The sequence below is a fragment of the Mesocricetus auratus genome, unplaced genomic scaffold (assembly GCF_017639785.1).
Source record: "Mesocricetus auratus isolate SY011 unplaced genomic scaffold, BCM_Maur_2.0 Super-Scaffold_100676, whole genome shotgun sequence".
Classification (NCBI taxonomy): domain Eukaryota; kingdom Metazoa; phylum Chordata; class Mammalia; order Rodentia; family Cricetidae; genus Mesocricetus; species Mesocricetus auratus.
In genome coordinates, this window is record NW_024429266.1 from 41,826,809 (window position 1) to 41,843,302 (window position 16,494).

The 16,494-nt window shown below is 38.3% G+C and overlaps 1 pseudogene; it reads right to left on the minus strand.

Annotated features, from left to right (window-relative positions):
• Positions 1-1,409: 1,409 nt before the first annotated feature.
• The window catches only part of LOC101832193, a 63,529-nt pseudogene continuing 48,444 nt past the window's right edge, over positions 1,410-16,494 (minus strand).

Genomic DNA, 16,494 nt, shown 5'->3' on the forward strand with positions numbered 1-16,494 from the left:
ATGACCTGCTGGAGTGTGTGAAGAGACTGGTGCTGTGAAACCAGTGCCTCAGGATCTCCATGGACAACAGCAAGATATATTAGAGGAGTTTTGGTGAAGGTATAGTATTAATGGTATAGAAGAAGCCAGAGGCCTTGAACCAGACCAGCTACTCATTGTAATGAACATTTTGAAACTAAAGCTGTTTGGGCAAAAGGGGATACACCGTAGGTCTCACAGCCACTAAGACAAATGAATATGTGATGGAGAGGCAGGTAAACCAGAGGAGCAAAGCTGGTTTCTGCTTTTTTTTCCAATCTTTTTTCTTTTGGATGGAGAACAAATCTGGAGGGACTGGAGAATGAGAGGCATTGAGTTGCATGATGTGAAATTCCCAAAGAGTCAATTAAAAATTGTGTTATAAAAGAGAAGTGAGAAAGAGATTCTTCCTCAAAACAAGCTGGAAGGGGAAAGAATTAAGTTATGAAATTCGTCTTCTGATATATACCTGTAGCACAGGTATAATCCCCATTCACATTAAACAAACAAACAAATAAATAAGTCTACACATAAATAAATTTCAGAAGAGATTTGATGTAAACACACTTCTGACAGCCCAAAGCAGAAGGATAGTATCACTAAAAGAAAAAAAAAATGTGTCACAAGACTAGGCTTGCTACAGAAGACCTCTAGAAGGATCCTTCCTTGTCTCTTTAACATCTTAATGTGGCCATAATAATTCACTTTTTTATTCCAGTACCTTTCAACCTTTTTGCAGCTCAGATTCAAATTACCTTCTCTATGTCCTTGTCAGCTCATCTCTGTCTTGCCTTAATAAGGACACTAAAGTCAGTCTTTTCAGATCATGTTAAGTGAATCAGGGTGGTCTCAGGAAGACAAACTTTGTGTTTTCTCTCATTTGTGGTTCCAAGATTTACAGACACATGAAGTCACATGAAAAGTAGAAGCAATGGGAGTAGAAGGAAAGCTACTAAGGGATGCAGAAGACTAAAGAGGGGAATGGCAAGGAAGGGAAAATAGCGGGAGGATGTAGGGCAATATACTCATCCTAAAATACATATGTTTGTAAAACTTGGAATTAACTTATCTTCATTGTGTTGCTTTATTCAGTTCGCTCCGAGGGCAAAATCAATAGTAGGTATCAAAACATTATTCTCAGAGGCTCACAATCCTGATCAGTAAAATCTGAAAAATAGGAAGTGTTACCCAGGTTGCAAATAAAGCCTCCTGGAGTTCAGTGGCATTGTAGTGGTGTAAGGAAAGTAAATGTGACAGGTGTTAGCATCTAACACAATACTTTAAGCCTGCTCAGCTGAAAACAAATCTGGGACCCTTGTTGCAAACGCTGAATATACCAATGCCTGCTTCCTTTCATAGGAAAGATGACAGCACAGAACTCTTCCCAGGCCTTACTCTTGCTGAACTTAAGTGGTTCCTATTCTCACAGCACTGTCATATGAAGCCAGGATCTTCAATAGCTGTTTTGTTTCTAGGGTCCTTTGGACCTCCTTAAACCAGGCCTCTGCCACTCTTCTGGACTCCTCTTATAACTGATTGACAAACTTAGCTGCCTGCTCCAGGTGATTACATTCAATGCATATGAGAGAAAGTTAAATGTGTTTCTATCTTCAGGGTGGAGCTTTGCATTGGTTTTATTTGCTCAGGTGGGAACTGAAGTAGGGAGTACATACAGTAGGAGAGGAAGACTTGACACAGGTTATTTCTGGTTTCATCAATCATTGCTACCTTTCAGGCTAATTTTGAGCAGCATAGAAATGGGTTTTTAGGGTCTTCTTAATGTCTATCCCTAGTGTCAGGATCTCTGGGGTGGTGTCTGCAGTTAAAACCTGGCAAATTCATTATCAGAACAGTTGCCTCAACTATATTCCCCAATGGAGTAGTAGGTGTTTCTGCAGATGAGGTTTTTCATGCTGTGCTTTAATGCCTCTAATCAATGTTGGAGCTAATGGGCTTTTCTAGCAGTTTCTTCAGCAACTGCATGAATCTGAACAGACTGTCCTCAGCCCGGCATAAACACTGCTCAAGTCCAGACTGAAATTGTCAACTCATTCTTGTCTGTGACAACGAAACTTTAATTCTTGCTCAGAGAGTTTCTCAGACAGGCCCTGCTCAAATTCACACTTCAGCTCCCATTACTGCAACTTGAGGACATCTCATAAATGATCGGTGTGGGCATCTGCCTGTCAGTGAAGCTGGGTAAACATTTCACTCTCCATGGCATCTCTAGCTTATACTACTTTCTGTCCTGCTCAGCCTGTGTTTCATCTGTGTGCTGCTTCAATGTCTTTGCCTCTGAAGAAACAAAGGCCTGCTGTCCTTCTAGCTTTTGCCTTTCCAAGGCTAGCTCAATGTGCTGTTTCTCTGTGGCTCTCTGCTGCACTAGCACTCTGTGAAGCTGGTTGATGCTACCATAAGGCATGAGCAGTCAGAACATCTAAGACTAGGTCATAAATATCCATTTCCTTCTAGGAGTGAGTGACACCTGAAGTGATGTTGTTCAGCTCATTTCTAAATCTGTCCCTTGCTTGACCACAGATTCACGATGCTGAGACAGGATCATATCCTCCTACTGAGCAGTCTGGATCTTTCTGACCACATTATCCAGAACAACTATAATGTTGTGAAGTACCCCAATACCCCATCTGGGCCAATTACATTAGGTTTACACTTTTCACCTTCTCTAAGTCCGTTTTAGCTTCATTACTACCTTTCTTCTTTGTTCCTTCAGTGCACCCTCTGCTCTATGACACTGTGCCAACTTCTCAGCCATTTTGTGGTATTGTCCGTGACTGCTTTCCCTATGTTGGAGTGTGCACTGGTAGCTGAACCACAGCATTCTTGACTGAAGTAGCCTGCAGAATGATGGGCACAGTCTGGCTCACACAGTCTTCTAAGCCCTCAACTAGAGCTGACAATACAGAAGGGGGTTTTCCTTTATCAATGTTAGGCCAATTGTTATCTTTGTAGCATCCTCTTGAAGCACAAGGGCTGGGATTGGAAAGAGCATCACCTGCTGAAGCCAAAGTGTCTCTCTTCTGTTTTGGAGCCTGGGCTACAGGCAGTTAGGAATCTTTCATCACCTCTGATACACTGGAGAATTTTAGTGGACTAGACTGATTAAGCTTCCTTAGTGACAGGACAGTAGAAGGTTCAGAAACAAGAACCATCTCAAATAGCTTGTTTCAGTAAGGTATGGTTTCTTCTATACTTTCCCAAACAGGACTTGCAGTTAGGGTTACAGGAGAGTTCCTCAGGTCCTTCTACGAATGAAGAAAAGATAAGCTCCAGCACTTTTGCCAGCAGTCAATACAGAACTGTTTGAAATGAAATATCCACAGCATGGTCTCAGTGGATGGAGGACAAGTTACCCCCACAGACAACTATGGGTCACAATGGTCATACTGCATAAGGGATATATCCACAGCATTCTTGCTGAAAGGACAGTGCTCTAGCTGGTGTACATGGCAGTAGCCATGGTGGTACAAGAAGATGACATGAGTCCTCCTGTATATGCCTGAGTGTATACCTAAGCTTATTTTTAAAGATATCTTTTGATTTTTTTAAATTATATTTTTAGCTAGGTGGAGTCTCTCTCTCTCTCTCATCCCCCCCCCCACAAATCCAATACTCAAGGAGTAGAGTTCAAAGCCATCCTGGTAAGATTCAGCCTACCAGGGGTTAAATCTACATAGTGGAATCCCATCTCAACAACAACAACAACAAAAATAAATGAGGAAAGGAAAGAAAGAAAAGAAAACAAATACTTCTTTAATTTCTTGAATTTTAACGGATTTTACATATGTTTTATAGGTCTTTTATGATAATTATATTTAGCAAATGTTTCTCCTGTTTTGTTGCTTATGTTACTTGTCTTTAAGAGTGACTTTTTCACAGAAAAGAATTAGTTTTGTTGAGAATCATCATTTCAATTATTTTTCATTGTAATTGCCAGTCATGACATATTTAGATTGTTTAGATTGTTTTTGTGTTATCTTAGAGGAGTTTTGCATTGAGTTCATTTTTGTAAAGAACAATGTTTGTGTCCGAATTCACTCTTTTGCAAGCAGGTTAGTGGGTGTTTAGCTGTCTGGCGTGATATGCTTGAAATAACAATTTCAGTCATTACATTATATTTTCTTTTCATTGCATTCAGAAGTGTGTGTGCGTGTGTGTGTGTGTGTGCGTGAATGTGTATTTATAAGGGTTTATTTTAGTCCTCACTACTTTGTAAATTAATGAAAATGTGGAAAACTATTGCATATAATATGCCATCAGGGAAAATGCTCTAAAACAATAAGATACCACAACACACCCATTTAGGTGACATAATCCAGGATGTTGTGAAGAAAATCATGCAGTGAATACCTAGAAATCAGATCTCAATTTGTTAATGATGTCAACACAATGGTACAGCCACGTTAGAAATACTTTAGTTCATTCTTAACATTCTAGATTTCAATCACACACAATGTTTTAAGGCTTGTGTTTTAAAACATCTGCACAGAGAAGTTTACAGTAATGTATATATTATTGTCAAAATTTGGAAGCAAAACAAATATCTGTACATGTGAGTGGGGTAAGTAATGTGTGTTACATATAGACAGTAGACTATTACTTAGTGCAATGGATAGCTCTGACAGAAATTGACACAGTGGCAATTTTAGTGCATAATATTTTACATAAAAGACATCAAACTGAAAAGGGCCACATAGTGTGTGATTGACACTCAGAAAGAGGCAGAACTATAAGGACATAAAATAGGTTAATCCGTGTCAGATATTTTTGGGGAAAGGGTAAGATTAAGTAGAATAGAATTCGGCTGAGGGACACAAAGCACAGTCTGTATGGTAGCATAAGAGTAAATGCATACTATTATACATTTCTCAAAACCCTTACCTTACATAATATCAAGACAGAATTCAAATGGAGATGTTGACTTTAGGTTAAAAAGATGTAAATGGGACCTCCTGAAAGTGAGAAACTTCTGTAAGGCAAAGGACACAGTCAGCAAGACAAAAAGGCAGCCCACAGAATGGGAAAAAGTATTCACTAATCCCACATCTGACAGAGGGTTGATCTCCAAACTTTACAAAGAACTCAAGAAGCAAGTCTCCAAAACACCAAAGGACCCAATTAAAAAGTGGGCTGCAGAACTAAAGAGAGAGTTTTCAATAGAGGAGTCCAAAATGGCTGAGAGGCACTTGAGAAAGTGCTCAACATCCCTAGCCATCCGGGAAATGCAAATCAAAACAACTCTGAGATACCATCTCACTCCTGTCAGAATGGCTAAAATCAAAAACACCAACTACAATTTATACTGGAGAGGATGTGATGAAAGGGGGACACTCCTCCATTGCTGGTGGGAGTGCCAACTGGTTCAGCCACTTTGGAAATCAATATGGAGATTCCTCAGAAAAAAGGGAATAAACCTACCACAAGACCCAGCAACTCCACTCTTAGGCATATATCCAAAAGATGCCCATTCATACAACAAAGATGTCTATTCCACTATGTTCATAGCAGCATTATTTGTAACAGCCAGAACTTGGAAGCAACCTAGATGCCCCTCAACTGAAGAGTGGATAGAGAAAATGTGGTACATTTACACAATGGAGTACTATTCAGCAGAAAAAAAACAATGGAATCCTGAGATTCGCAGGCAAATGGATGACACTAGAAGAAACCATCCTGAGTGAGGTAACCCAGTCACAAAAAGAGAAACATGGCATGTACTCTCTCATATGTGGATTTTAGACATAGATCTGGGGAGTGCCAGCCTACAATCCCATGGCCAGAGAGAGTCTGGGAAACAGAAACTTCATTTAGTGGCTGATCGAAGAAGAGGCAGACTCCCTTGGTTAAGTACTGAGCTGAACTCAAGAAAGCCAGTAACAAAGAGGGAGGATTGATGACCAAAGGGATTAAGACTGGGCTGGTTTAACCCCCAGAAACAGCTGACCTGACAAAGGTTAACTCTTGAATCCCAGGCATCAGCCTGGCCAGCATGGGACCGATCAAGACCCCCTGAATGTGAGTGTCAGTGAGGAGGCCTAGGTAATCTATTGAGCCTTGGGCAGCAGATCAGTACCCTTCCCGTGTATACACATGGACTTTGGACTCCCATCCAACAATGTGAGGTGCACTCTCACCCTGAACTCTTGGGGAAGGGTCTAGGCCCTGCCCTATATGAAATGACAGACTATGGACACCCCCATGGAGGGCCTCACCCTCCCTGGGGAAATGAGGGGATAATGGGGGGGTTGGGGGAGGGCACGGGAGGAGGGGAGGGAAAGGGAGAGGAACCTGGAACTGACTTGTGAAGCAACCTTGTTTCTTATCTAAATTTAAACTGAAAAATAAATAAAGAAAAGAAAAGAAAATTAAAGATAAAAAAAAAGATGTTTTGGTTTAGGTTCATCAGTGCTTAACAATGTCCCATGGACGCAGATGCTTACAAAGGGAAGGTTATTGTTTTGACTGGAGAAGTAAGGCATATTAGAGAATCTATGTATCTTGGCTTCCATTGAAGGAGATTCACATATGCCTGATTTATAGCATATGCCTGATTTATAGCTTACAATCCCAACAAATGTTATGACTTTTTCTACCCAAACTTTCTGGCAATTAAACATGTTTTGCAACATCTTTGAGTTGTACTCTCATACAATCCCCTTCTGTCTGGATGTCTGGTTGTGAATCTTAATATTTGCTCAATGTGCTTCTGATATTCTGTGACTGAACAGATGACATACTTTCACATTGCTACTTTAGGATCTCCATGTGACTCAAAGTATATATATATATATTACAGCATCCTTTGGATGGAAACTTTTTGGTTGAATCTTGTCGTTCAAGAGACAGGGATCCAAATGTAAGCCTGTGATAGTAAGGTATTCTTTTAAATTTTAACAGATGGTTGGAACCGTTGTCTCGTTTTGATTCTTTGCCACTCACACGTTTGACAGAAGCAATCTTTTACAAGTGCTGACTTCCCAAACAAAGAATGATCTTTTATTTCTTTATGCCTGGGAAGCTCACTCTGCATTAAGTCACATTAATATGGAAGCTTGATATTTCCCTTGAGTGAGTCTAAATACTCTGTTCTTAAAAGGAGGTCTTTTTTTCTCTACCCTAGGCCATATATTATGATTCATTATGTTTTCTCATGACACCCCAACTGTCTGTGTGCCTATATAATATTACTTTTAACTGTTTTCCAAACACAGGCGACTAATTCATGGTAGAAACCATGTTTGTTGCCAGTAAATATGATGCTAACTTTTATCAGGTAGTTAACAAGATGATGACCTTCAAAGTATTTATTTATTTATCTACTTATTTTTTTATTTCTGTTGCTTCAAGATGCTTTTTTCTCTTTCAGCCACAACTCTGTGGGATATTCTGGCATCTCATTATCAGTGTCAGAAAATATTTGTTATTAGCCAATTCTACAGGAATAATTATAAAGCCCTGTAGGAGCATAATTTGCTAATAGACAAAAAATATTTGTTAAGCTAATTCTACAGGAATCACTGTAGTACCCAGACTAGTATGCAGAAAAACAAGACTGTAGTAAGTAATGTGTGTCAAGAATGTTAGTACTTAACTAGGTGCTTAGTTTCATAATCCTGTTAATCACATGTATTGGGATTCTAAAAGGGTTCTTAACCCACCTGTGTCTCACTCTTCATTCCCCAAATAGAAATAAAAGTGGAACCTGCTGAAAGTCTTAATGAGTCTTGTTGTAGAGTCCATTCATGAGGATGTATTGTTTAGTCACATACACATCATAAACTCAATTTAAAAATTTGTATATATGAATGTGTGTGTGTGTGTGTGTGTGTGTATAAATGTGTTTGTTGGGCATGAAAGCAGAAAGTAGACCATGATAGAGAAGAAGAAATGCAACAGGAAAGGAAAGGGGATATATGACATACAGGAGTGTAGATGGAAGAGAGTTGGGATCTACACATGGTGATTGATACAATATAGAGAGCGCTGTGTCAATGTGAGAATGTGTCATCTGCAGGAATGACGGAGGTATGTGGACTCCAGTCTGACAAGGCTCCTAGGATTGATGTGACTTTGAGGGAGATGAGTAATAATATAACATATATTTATCTTTCAAAGCAAACTACATTTATTAAGCATAAAATTAAACGAGAATTGACTAAAGATAAACTAATGCAGCAAATATTATATGCAAGCAAATAAACCCCGAGTTCCATGATGGGTGGGTTGATTGATGCAATGACACAAACATCAGGGAAAGGACAGGAGGGAGGTGTTTTACTTACTTGTGAAGAAAGTACAAGACATGCCCTGGGTCAACACATTTAATTCTTTGTTGAATAGTGTGAATCTCTAATTCATCCAGTCTTCAATTTACAAACTTCCACAAACCACATGATTGTTAAAACATTTTCCCTATGTGGGCTGGGTGTGGTGAAGTTCCATTATTCCCAACACTCAGATGCAGGTGGATCTTTCAGAGTTCTAAGTCAGCCTAGTATAACTAGTCCAGTTAGGGATACTTAGTCAGACCCTATCTCAAAAACAAACACTCCCAAATTAGTTCTGTGGGTCAAACCACAATAGTTTACAACTGTATTTCATTTCAGAAAAACATCAGTTAATTTAATCAAATATATATCATTACATATCTTATAGGTATATCTCAATATACCCATTAATAGCTAAAGAAGTTATTAAACCATACTATATTACCAATGAAAATGATAGAAGTGATGGATTCTCTTTCAGATTGTTTTGATTTATTTTTCTGCCTGCAATAATACTTTTCCCACTCATTTACTCAAACATTCTGCTATTGATTCAAGAAAAATGTTTGTTGAATGCATGTTATGTATAGATTACTGTAGCACTTCCTATGCATCAGCTTTTATAAATACCTGCCTCTCAACTCAAGTTCCAGTTACTTTACAAATAAACCATTCTGTTGTTTTGGTTTTAGCTATAGTGTAGATGGGATCCAGAACCTCATACATGCTGAGTACGAGTTCTATCACTGATCTATATCCTCAGTTCCCCATTCCTGCATCATAATTTTCTTCAAGGTTAATCTGCCTTTCAATTCACTGACAGTCAAGTTCTCTAGTCTTGGCTGCATGACTGCAAGGCCTGCATTATTCTGTGAAAGCCGCATTGCACAATTATGTAACTGACAGCCCAATACAGTCAATTGATCGAGCTTAAATACGACTGTGGAGGGGAGTGAGGTGGGTGAACGAACATTGTCTGTCTGATACACAGTATTTCTGATACTTGATACTGGTATTTCTAGCACAGTGAAACAACAGATAGCATGCTTGCCCTCTGCAAAAAATAGCTGAGAGTAAGTAAATGTTCATGAGGCATATTCACATTGGAGCCAATATTTTCCAGGCTCTCTCAAGCGGGTATTCACTACATTATAGACTATAAAAGGAATTTTAATCTTCATTATTTTTGGCTTTTCCTACTGCTTTTAATTAAGTTTTAACGGATTAAATGAAGTGGGGCATCTGAGGTTATACCAGAATGAGGAAAGAGCAGGTTACAAAATTCACTGAGGTGTAGTAGGTCAAGTCTGATTTGGGAGTTATCATTCTTAGCGATTTTTTCTCTCAGTTTAATGGCTTAACATTAATGCACTCAAACATTAGACAGATTATTGAGAATAGAGCTCCAGGTCAACTGCAGGAACCAAAATTATCATAGAAAGCACATGCTTTTAAAACCATTTTTTTTCAGCTCTTCCAAGCATTTCCCATGTCACCTTTGGCAGTAAGAGGATAATAGAAATTTTAGTTTCTCATGCATTTGAGAGTATCTAATTCCACATAAAATGATTTAAAAAATTAAATAGAAGCATTAGTAAATATGTAACTATAAAAATATAATGCAGTGGTGAATAGTTTTTTAATGTTAAACTTGATAGCAAAATAAAACACAAATAGCCTGTGGTTGGTGGCTCATGGCAAGAGGGAACAATCACTTAGTTGCTAGGAGTGGAAGTCCTGCCTATGGGCTGCTGACCCATGTTCCTGGACTCAGCAGGCAGAAGCTTCTGCAGTGTCTTTCTTTAGACTTGCTGACCCTGCCTATGGCTAGGACATGTAGGGCTGTTGGGAGATGTCAATGAAGATGAAACATGGATGACACTGCAACTTTCAGCCTAGCCTAAGTAATAGTAGAAATCCACTTCACCAACCACAGGATCATTCTGGCTGTGCCTTACCATGACAGTAACCATCAGCAGATCATTGACTGGCCAGGCAGCTGTGGGGGTCTTTAATGGATAACAGTCCTTATATTTTTGGTTGTGTGCCTAGCCTTTAATGACTGAGCCATTTCTCCAGTCTAGTCCTTAAAGAGGAATCTCAAGAGATTATGAGAATAGGTGGAGGTAAGATGACAGAAGTAGGTAAAAACAAATTACTTCTGATACTGTTTATCCACGCATCTTACAGAGCTGGACAGCATTTTCTCCTCAGTGCTTTAAATTTAGGAGGTTCTGAGCAAAAGTTTACTGTTTTAGCCAGTTGTGAGTTTCTCTCTATTGTGAAATACTATTTAAAATTAAGTAAATAAATAAGCAAAAAAAAACATAAAACACACAAACAAACAGAGATAGAGATAGCACAAGCCACTGGAACAAGAATCCCTTATCCAATCCATTTTCACTATGTATTTAGAACTAAACTGAGGACTGAATGTTTTCTCATTCTAAAATCCCTGTTACAAAATCCCAAATTTCAGTATGATTCATTGGATCCTAAGGACTCCATAGTGGTTCAGATTAGTGTCCTTACAATGAAATAACCAGAAATAAGCATCTATAAATAAAAAAGCAGGCCATTGCTGGACATGCAATCTGTTGGAGCTTGAACTAAGCTTTTCAACTCCCATTAAAAAACTATTGTTTGTTGTACATGGTTGTTTTGGTTGTCCTGGGTCTTTTGTTTTTCTATATAGGAACTTCTGGAGGCATCACCCTCCCTGACTTCAAGCTCTATTATAGAGCTATAGTCCTAAAACAGCTTGGTATTAGTACAAAAATGGACAAGTAGATCAATGGAATGAAATTGAACCCTGATATTAACCCATACACATACAAACACCTGATTTTTAACAAAGAAGCTAAAATTATACAATAGAAAAAAAGAAAGCATCTTCAACAAATGGTGCTGGCATAACTGCATGCTGGCATGTAAAAGACTGCAGACAGATCCATCATGCACAAAATTTAAGTCCTTGAACAAATTGGTACAGGAGACAGCATCCTGAGCATAACACCAGTTGCACAGATACTGAGATCGACAATTAATAAATGGTACCTCCTGAAACTGAGAAGCTTCTGTAAGGCAAAGGACAGAGCCAACAGGACAAAACAGCAGCCCACAGAATGGGAAAAAGTATTCACCAACCTCACATCTGACAGAGGGCTGATTTCCAAAATTTACAAAGAACTCAAGAAGCAAGTCTCCCAAACACTAAATAATCCAATTAAGAAATGGGGTACAGAACTAAATAGAGAATTCTCAATAAAGGAGTCTAAAATGGCTGATAGACACTCAAGAGAGTGCTCAACATCCCTAGCAATCAAGGAAATGCAAATCAAAACAACTCTGAGATACCATCTCACTCCTGTCAGAATGGCTAAAATCCAAAACACCAATGACAGCTTATGCTGGAGAGGATGTGGAGAAAGAGGAACACTCCTCCACTACTGGTGGAAGTGTCAACTCACACAGCCACTTTGGAAATCAGTATGGAGATTCCTCAGGAAAATGGGACTCAGTCTACCACAAGGTCCAGCAATTTCACTCTTAGGCATATACCCAAAAGATGCACATTTATACAACATGGACATCTGTTCAACTATGTTCATAGCAGCATTATTTGTAATACACAGAACTTGGAAGCAACCTACATGGCCTCTACTGAAGTAGAAAAAATGTGGTACATTTACACAATGAGTACTACTCAACAGAAAAAACAATGGAATCTTGAAATTTTCAGGCAAATGGATGACACTAGAAGAAACTATCCTGAGTGAGGTAACTGAGTCACAAAAAGACAAACATGAACCTTCATCCAGTGACTAATGGAAACAGAGGCAGACATCCAGAGGTAAACACTGAACTGAACTCCTGGAATCCAGTTGCATCGAGGGAGGAGAAATGAACAAAGGGGTCGAGAGCAGGCTGGGGAAGCCCATAGAAACAGCTGACCTGAACAAGGGGGAACTCATGGACACTAGCTTATGGCTGAGAAGCCAGCATGGGACTGATGCAGACCCCCTGAACATGGATGGCAGCCAGGAGGCCTTGGCAATCTATGGGACTCAGGTAGTAGATCAGTATTTATCCCTGGCATACAAATGGACTTTGGGTGCCCATCTCACACTGAGTGATACTCTCTTAGACTAGACACATAGGGGAGGGCATAGGCCCTGCCCTGAATGAAATGACAGACTCTAGAGACACCCATGTAGGGCCTTACCTCCCCTGGGGAGCAGTGTGGGGATTGGATGGGGTACTGAGGGTGTAGTGGGGAGGGGAGGGAGAGGGAGCTGAGATTGACATATGAAGCAAGCTTCTTTCTAATTTAAATAAAAAAATAAAGAAAGATTGAAAAAAAGAATGGACTTTGGGAGCCCAGTCTACGCAGAGGGATATGCTGTCAGCCTAGACATGGGGCAAGGCCTAGGCCCTGACCCAAATGGTATGACAGACTTTGAAAATCCCCCATAGAAGGCCTCACCCTCCTTGGGGATCAGAAAGGGGATGGGATAGGAGGTTGGTGGGTGGCAGGGGAGAAGGAGGAGGGGGGGTGAGGGAACTGGGACTGGCATGTAAAACAAGCTTGTTTCTAATTTAAATAAAAAAGAAACTATATTTTTGTAAGACATTCAAATAGCTATATTGTTTTAGTATCTCTCAGGGACTGAGATAAGTACAATTAATTTATGTAGAAATATTAGTGGTAAGAAATAAATGCTGAACCTCTTAGTTTCTCTTGTTCTTTCCTCTTTGAATATACAGACACGCACAAACACATACACACACAAACACACACACACACTTACTCACAAATAATCTCTCTCACATATACACTGCTTTTCACACAATACTCTCAAATGCATATACACTCAGACATTCACATCCTCACTCATAAATAAATACTCTCTCTCACACCCACACTCACACATACTCTCTGTCTGTCTGTCTGTCTGTCTCTCTCTCTTACACACACATTCACACACACACTAACTCATAAATACTCTTTCATACATACTCATATACACTCCCATTCATACATACTCACAAAGACACACACACACATACACTATCACAGACACACACAATGAAAAGGTATGAAGATCATGGTAAATGTTGAAAAGTTTAGTTTCATAAGGCAATTATAACCATTTTCTTTTTAAGTATATATATTCTTTATGTTTTTATGACTTTTATGCAGCAGTGGTAATATTCAGAGTATAATATTCTGGAGTTCACTTATTACTTTGAAACAAAAGATAAAGCATCATAACCAGTTTTCATGGCAGTGTATGATTCTTCCATGGTTTCTTAAACAGTGTTTCAGTGAATGTTAAGTAATGAATTATCCTGACTTTGTTATAGAAATCAAATTCATAATTTATGTTTTATAGCCTTAAGCATTTCTTGATTATTTTTGTCATTGTAGTATTGGGTTTATTTTAATCTATAGGAATCAGAATACTATCATATTCATTAATAATTTATAATAACATAATATTTTTGCTCATATTACATAGACATAAATAATAAGGAAAATTCATTGTGTTCTGTTTATATACATTCATAAATATGTAGATACATACATACCCTCAAAACTACATACATTTGTTATTTAGCATGAGTATTTACTCTGAGAAATTGAGTGTTACAATTGTTTTAATCTAAATATTTCTTTGCTTTAATAGGCACAAAGACATGTGGGGCAATGTAAAGGAACCTCTTCTCACTCTCCTATCATTCACGCAAAATGTTTAGAATTAGAGTCCCACCCTCAGAAAGATCCTTGGATCCTAATTTCCTCATGTGAGGAAACGTGAGGTGTCAGGAGATAACTAGTGCTGTATATCATATGCAGATATTTCAACACTAATCATCATACCCTTTTTTCTCGCTTCAGGTGTTGGCAAGAAATGCAAAAGTTGAAAAGTCTTTTTTTTTCAGATAAAACAATCTAAACATGAATCAGAGCTTATGGGAGTTATATACATTTTTCATGAATATTCATTTTCTAATTTTGAAAATGTTGCACTTCTCAGATGTGCTACTTTCAAAATTTTATATATTTAACTTTGCTGGGCTTATATACACGGAGATGTTTGTGAGTGTGCTTGTGCCACATGATTATGTTTCTTAGATCATTACAGAAAACGCTCATAAAAGACACCCGAAATGTGAGGATGAATAGAATAAAACTATTTGACTCATGTTCATCTCCGCAGTTAACAGACAGACAGACATGAACATGCAATAATGAGTCAAAGAGAACTGTAACAGAAGTATGTAGAGTCTGACAATCCAGTCTCTTCAAAAGTTTCCTTTGATGTTGGTCGATGATTGGACAATAAGCATGTAAAGTAATGCATATCTGGGCACTTGATAGATGTCTTCATAATGGATGAGGAACGTGAGCAGGAAAAAAAGTTATATACGCATGACTCACTGCTCTGTGGACACAGGCAGCTTGCTGTGTGCAATGAGCTCCATGGAGAGTTTTCTATTGGTTAAGTGTGAAATTCAGTTCATAAGGTGTTCACAGAAATGAAAGAAGCAAGGTTTGAGGATGTAGGCTACAGTAGATTTCCTGCCTAACATTGTAGAGACTCTGGTTTCAATTCTTAGAATTGAAAACAAACAGACAGCCCTCGATAAATGAGAAGGACTACAAAGGACATCTTATATGTAAGACAATGGTAGCCGCCAAAATATTTTAAGTAAGAAATTAAAATGCTCATCGTTTCATTTTACCTTATTTTCTTAGAGTCTGGGAGAATGAAAGGGGAAATATATGAATAGAAAAACTGGTGAAGAATCAATGAGGCTCTTGGTTCATTTGGAAGAAAAAAAATAGACACCTGAATTGAACTGATTTTATGGAAGAGGGAGGAGCTGTACGAACAAGTGAAGTTAGTGGTGTCAATATGATTTGCTGATCAGTAGTAAACTGACCTATGTCGTCTCAACATCGTATTTCCACTTGAAGGAAAAGTGGTGACGTAGCACACAATAAGGGAATGAGGATTGAGTAGTGATGTGCTTATGAAAGTCAACAAGAAATAGTACGGTGCACAATTGAGATTTGGTGGCTTTAGAATATGAGCTGTCTCTGGAAGAGTGACCTTGTGTAATGAGAAGAACGTGGAAGTAAACCAAGGAAAAGTCTTTAGAATACAAGCCCTGGAAATTACAGAAAGAGGATCCAGGAACCCATGTGTACATTTTTACAGTGCGATGGGAGGAGACTATCAGTGCAGGTGTGAGAAGGAAATAGCAATCAGTACTGACAAACATAGAAGGAGGTTCCACAGATGGGCCCCAAAGTGGCACTTATATTAGGTTTTGTATTATTTATATTTTACTCTGAATTAGCATGTTTTTTTCTGCTCATCCAGTGAATATATTACATAATCCAAAAGGGATATTTTTCCTTCTCTGGTTAAAGTGCCCAGCCAGATGGGCTGAGAAGAGGAATTGAAGCTGTCATACAGATGTACCCAACACTATGTAGCTATCCAACATTGAAACTGCCCTTAGTTTACACAGGATAGGCCATTGAGTATAAAATATAGTATATATTAGGAACAGCATGAAATGTAACACATGCTATCAACAACTTTATATTGTCTATATCTTCAAATAAGTATTTTAAATGTTCTTGGATATATACATTAGATTTTTAATTTTGATTTTTCTTCTTTCCTCTTTTAAAAGGAAATATAAAATCACTTGTATGGCTTGATTTGTGACTACCATAATTTTTTTGAGAGTAGTATTCTAAATCTCTGCTAGCTATCTCTATTTGTATGTTATCCAGTATGTGGAACATTCTTTTTCATGCTGTAAAGCTCAAGTATCCTCTGAAGCCCATTCAAATTCTGCAGTCTTCTATGATGCCTTCAATAGCTCAAATCCACAGTACCCCTCCATTTGTCCAAGTACTCATGGCTAATTGTTTACAATTAGAATATGATTATATGTGCATGATTTTGCTCCTGAATGATCACATTTGAAACCTGGCTCTTATAACACTGTTGCCTTTCTTTGACTGTTTTGATTTGTCACATTAAAGCTTTATTTTTATCAAAAATGCAAACAAACCTGTGTAAAACACATTAATGATAATATAAAGACCGTGATAAATTCATCTGGTGAAAAGAATTTATTTCTGCCCAATAAAAGAAAAAATAAA